Raw genomic sequence first — 5,631 nt, forward strand, 5'->3', positions numbered from 1 at the left:
ATAGTTTTTTATTAATTTTGAAACATTTTTACTACGACATTATGATCCTCCAAAAATTTTACTCATATTATCACCACAAAAACAAATGATTTTATCTTCAAACTTAAACTGTTTAACTAAATTAACATTAGTATTCTCAATAATATCAAATGAACTTCCAGAAGCTTTATTTTGATTCCATGAATTGAATGGGAACAAAACTGAATGATTGGAATTAATTAATTTTCTACTTGAAATATCCAATGACACTGATGGTATAACATCAGAGAAGCCCGCACACCACAACGAAGAGTAGCCCCCGCTTGCCACAAAACTAGAGAAAGCCCGCGCGCAGCAATGAAGACTCAACGCAGCCAAAAATAAATAAATAAATTTATTTAAAACAAAACAAAACACTTAGCTAGGGAAATCAGGCTATTTGCTGTATATCTATTACAAAACTGATCAGACTCTCTCTCCCACAAATACTTCACGGAACTTCCCAGGTTTCCTACTGACTCTGTCAGCCTGTGCCCTGATTTTTGTTGCACTTCGCGGGTCTTTTCACAGACCATTGAGCAACTGGCTGACACAGCAAGTGGCCAGAAGGAAGAACAGTGTCAAATACTTTTCCCACCACCATGCAAGGCCTGAATGAAATAAGTGTCCCTAACTGTTCCAAGTAGGCACATTATTTTTTATCAGAAGTGCCCTGCATGCAGTCCTTGAAAGGGAGGTGTTAGTCAAATTGCATCTATAAAAGGTAAGAAGGAAAGATTATCACTAGCTGTCTTTCAGATTTAAGCACACGTTAAAGTGAGTACATGGGTTTCTCACACTTCTCAACGAGACCATGGCAGAAATGCACAGCGAAGTTCTACCAAATTACCTGTTTATTGTAATGTAGTTATTAATAGTCATATTAATACCTTATTAAAATATGTAAATTCCAGGTCACATGCTAACCCAGACTGAACACTGGGAGAAAACAGGCCTAGACTGGGACTGTCCCAGGCAAAGTAGGACATATGGCCACCTTACTTAGTACTTACTTAAGCATTTTACACTGTCTGCTTCCACCACAGAAAACATAAAACTTCATAGTAATAATCAAATCCCTCAATTTAAAAAAACTATTCAAATAAGGGGTGTTTGCTAAGAATATACCCAAACTAAGATGCCTAAGTGGAATTGCATTAACAGAGCTCAAATGTTGTTTCTCAGTTTCACCGATTAAACTTCTCCACTGAAGGGTATCATTGTATTGGTCTCTAGGGGAAGAAGCTCAAGGTCCCTCTTCACTCTTTTTCAAGGAGGGGAAATACTTGGAGGCCAGAGCAGACTGCAGACCCTCATTGAACCTTGTTTTCTAGCTGCGGACAGAAGGGCAGGGTGGGATAAATATCTGTGTACAGTGAAAACCTCTCTCTGGCTCATTTTCCTTTGACACTGATGGCTGTGGATTTCATCTCTCCTGAGTGGAAAATTCCCAGATTTAAATTTGAGCTTAACAAATGGCACGTTTTAGGATTCTTAGCCACACAAAATACGTTTCCCATATGGACCAATTAAGCTTCCTAAAGTTCTATATTTTGCCTTGAGGCCATAGAGTCAGTCAAATGATTGAATCAATCCAACAAAAAATAAATGTTGAGTGGTTTTTATGTGCCAGACGTGTTCCAGATGCCAGGAATTCAACATTGAATAAGAAGTCCTGGTCTTGGAGGAAGAAAGAGTCAAGAAGGTTAGAAAAATAAATCTCTCAGTATCTTTCAAAATGGTAAATGCTATGAAAGGGTATTAGAGGGTGCAGGTAAAGTCTGTTAGAACCATGCCTAATCAGAACTTAAAGAATAGGAGAGTACTTCCCAGAGAAAGTGATGTAAGATGAAAGATGTGAAAAGCATTACTCAGTTACGGGGATTGGAAGTGAAGGAGAAGGTAACGTTCCAGAAGAAATGATCGGCATGTGCAAACTCCCAGGAATGGGACAAGGCTTGCTCAAGGAACTGAAAGAAAATCTATAAAGCTAGGACACAGACTGAGAGGTGAAAAGAGATGAAAAAAAAACCCCAAAAGCCAATGAGATGGTAGGAAGAGGCCAGACCATGAAGGACCCTGTAAACTATGTTTAATTGCTGGGGGATTTGGGGGAAGGTTTTTTTTTTTTTAATTGAAGTATAGTTGATTTACAATGTTGAGTTAGTTTCAGGTGTACAGAAAAGTGATTCGGTTTTATATATATATATATATATGTATATGTACATTTATATATATATATTCTTTTTCAGATTCATTGCATTATAGGTTGTTATAAGATATTGAATTTAGTTCCCTGTGCTATACAGTAGGACTTTGTTCTTTATCCATCTTATATAAAATAGTGTGTATCTGTTCATCTCAAGCTCCTAATTTATCCCTCTCTGCCCCTTTCCCCTTTGGTAACCATAAATTTGTTTTCTATGTCTGTGAGTCTGTTTCTGTTTTGTAAATAAGTTCATTTGTATCATATTTTAGATTCACATGTGATATCATATGGTATTTATCTTTCTCTGTCTGACTTACTTCACTTAGTATGATAATCTCTAGGTCCATCCATGTTGCTGCAAATGGCATTATTTTGTTCTTTTTTATGGCTGAGTAATATTCTGTTGTATATATATACCACGTCTTCTTTATCCATTCATCTGTTGATGGACACGTAGGCAGCTTCCATGGCTTTGCTATTGTAAATAGCACCACTATGAACATTTGGGCACATGTATCTTTTCAAATTAGAGTTTTCTCTGGATATACTCCCAAGAATATGATTGCTAGATCATATGGTAGCTCTATTTTTAGTTTTTTAAGGAACTTCCATACTGTTCTCCATAGTGGCTGCACCAATTTACATTCCCACCAACAGTGTAGGAGGGTTCCCTTTTCTCCACACCCTCTCCAGCATTATTATTTGAAGACTTTTTTTTTTTGCGGTACGCGGGCCTCTCACTGTTGTGGCCTCTCCCGTTGCGGAGCACAGGCTCCGGACGCGCAGGCTCAGCGGCCATGGCTCATGGGCCCAGCTGCTCCACGGCATGTGGCATCTTCCCAGACCAGGGCACGAACCCGTATCCCCCGCATCGGCAGGCGGACTCTCAACCACTGCGCCACCAGGGAAGCCCTACTTGCAGACTTTTTGAAGATGGACATTCTGACCGGTGTGAGGTGATACCTCACTGTAGTTTTGATTTGCATTTCTCTAATAATTAGTGATATTGAGAATCTTTTCATGTGCCTGTTGGCCATCTGTGTGTCTTCTTTGGAGAAATGTCTATCTAAGTCTTCAGTCCATTTTTTTATTGTGTTGTTTGTTTTTGATATGGAGCTATATGAGCTATTTGTATATTTTGGAGATTAATCCCTTGTCATTCTCATTAATTGCAATTTTTTTTAAGTGCCAGGAGAAAGTGCAAGAGAGAATGGAGATAACCAGCAGAGCAAGATTTCTGAGAAGGCAGAAGATGAGAATTCAGAGCATAGATGAAGGATTAACTCTTAGACAAGAGAAGTAAAAACTCTCACACAGTCACTGTAGAAGAGGCGCAAAAGGTGGATGTAAGTACACGTAAGATTGTAGATATTACCAGCAAATAAAAGGATTGTATGTCCAAAACCTTCTGTTTTCTCTGTGAAGCTGATGGGGTTACCTGGTGTGGGTGAGACAGGATGTGATGGGATAGGTGGTCTAAGGAGCTAGAATAAGGTCTACTATAGCTTCTATGGAAATAGGAGACAGCACTGACTAGGAAAGTATTGTGGATTTGCTTGGACAAAGTTGAGAGCCTAGTTGAGATTACACACCAGAAGTTTAAATGTATTATGTCTATAATTTTGTATCATTTCCTCTCTAGATGTGCTCATTAGCCTGGAATAGGACCAGAGAAAGTAGATAACTAGTTTCTTCAAGGATCAAAATTTTGCCAGACTTTGTAAAAGTGGGACCAGGGAGGAGCACATATTGGCAGAAGACTTGTCTAAGTTGGTGGGCCATGCAATTTAACTTGGAAATGGAAGCAAGTAAAGGCTGCAGTAGGCATACATTAAAAAAAAGAGAGAGAATTAAAAGGTCAAGGAAGTGAATTTTGAAAAACAGATGTAAAGGAAGTATCAAAATAACACAGTTGGAAGTAAAGGAGACTGTGGTCAGAGAGTGGGTGTTTTCAGAAGTGGAGTAGCTCTGAGTGCTGACCAGGTCCATACTGAGCATGAGAGTTCAGATGAAAGTCGTGATGAGCTCAGGGAACTGGGAACCCAGATTGCTGGGTGGGTCATGCTCAAGATCCTTGAAGTTGTCCAGAATCTTGAGACAAAAGAGAAGATGACCATCGAAGGGTCAGTCTTCCATGAAGGAGGGGGAGTGACTGAGAGCTCAGCAGATGAAGTGATGAGGAGGGGTAGACAGATGACGCGGGACTCCTCGGAGGAGGAGTTGTTAGTGACACGTCTGGACACTGCTGTGAGTCCAAAGTGATCAACATTGTAGCATCCTCCACCGCTAACCTGAGGAGCGCAGCTGTGGGAATGAGTGGGCCACACTTCAGAGAGAAAGGGAGATGCCTGGAGAGCTGTGATTTTCCAGCTGGGATTGCTTCTTTTTACTTTTTAAAAATTTTATTTATTAAACTATAGTTGATTTACAATATTGTGTTAGTTTCAGATTATTTTCCATTATAGGTTATTAGCTTCTTTTTAAATTTAGTTAAATTAATTCTATTTTATATCTATTAATTCCCTTCTCTTCTTTTTTTCAGGTTTTTTTTTGGTTGGCCGTTTCCTAACCACTAAACCTGAATTTATTTTTGCTAAGTATTCATTTCTCATAGAAGCACTAAACACCAGGGATCCTGTAAGAGCTCCATTGGCTGCAATCCAGGTAAAAATGTATAGTGTTCATATAACATCATTTCCAAACAATCATAATTTAGTTTCAGTTTTCTTTTTGACCCAAAAATTATTAAGAAGATTGTTCTTTTACTCCAGTGGTTAGTTTTGTTAATTATTGTCAGTTCCCTTTCATTTTTAAAAAAATGTATTTTATTTACTTTTGGCTGCGTTGGGTCTTTGTTGCTGCGCTCGGACTTTCTCTAGTTGCAGGGGGCAGGGCTACTCTTCGTTGCGGTGGGTGGTCTTCTCATTGCGGTGGGTTCTCTTGTTGCGGAGCACGGGCCTTAGGTGCGCAGGCTTCAGTAGCTGTGGCACATGGGTTCAGTAGTTGTGGCTCGTGGGCTCTAGAGCGCAGGCTCAGTAGCTGTGGAGCACAGGCTTAGTGCTCCGCGGCATGTGGGATCTTCCCAGACCATGGCTCGAGCCCACGTCCCCTACTTTGGCAGGCGGATTCTTAACCACTGCACCACCAGGGAAGCCCTCCCTTTCGTTTTTAATTTCTAACATATTATACTGTGGTAAGAGGAAAGTGCCCTTCATAATTTCTTCTTTGGAGAATTAATTCAGACTTTCTCTGGTACATAGTATTTAATCAATTTTGTAAAGTCCTTATCATTGGGTATAACCCTCTTATCATTGGGTGTAACATTCAAAGCAAGCTTGTCAGGGCTTCCCTGGTGGCGCAGTGGTTGAGAGTCCGCCTGCCGATGCAGGGGACACTGGTTCGTG

At 40.0% G+C, this 5,631-nt stretch overlaps 1 long non-coding RNA gene across 1 annotated transcript in view; it reads left to right on the forward strand.

The window, feature by feature from the left end:
• The first annotated feature begins 3,426 nt into the window (after positions 1 to 3,426).
• The window catches only part of LOC112394346 (uncharacterized), a 9,800-nt gene continuing 7,595 nt past the window's right edge, over positions 3,427 to 5,631 (forward strand). Inside the window, exons 1-2 of the long non-coding RNA XR_003002116.1 lie at positions 3,427 to 3,573; positions 4,770 to 4,891. This is a non-coding gene — a long non-coding RNA (uncharacterized LOC112394346). The remainder of the gene's footprint in view (positions 3,574 to 4,769; positions 4,892 to 5,631) is intronic.

The sequence above is a fragment of the Neophocaena asiaeorientalis genome, unplaced genomic scaffold, assembly GCF_003031525.2.
Source record: "Neophocaena asiaeorientalis asiaeorientalis breed wild unplaced genomic scaffold, Neophocaena_asiaeorientalis_V1.1 scaffold134, whole genome shotgun sequence".
Classification (NCBI taxonomy): domain Eukaryota; kingdom Metazoa; phylum Chordata; class Mammalia; order Artiodactyla; family Phocoenidae; genus Neophocaena; species Neophocaena asiaeorientalis.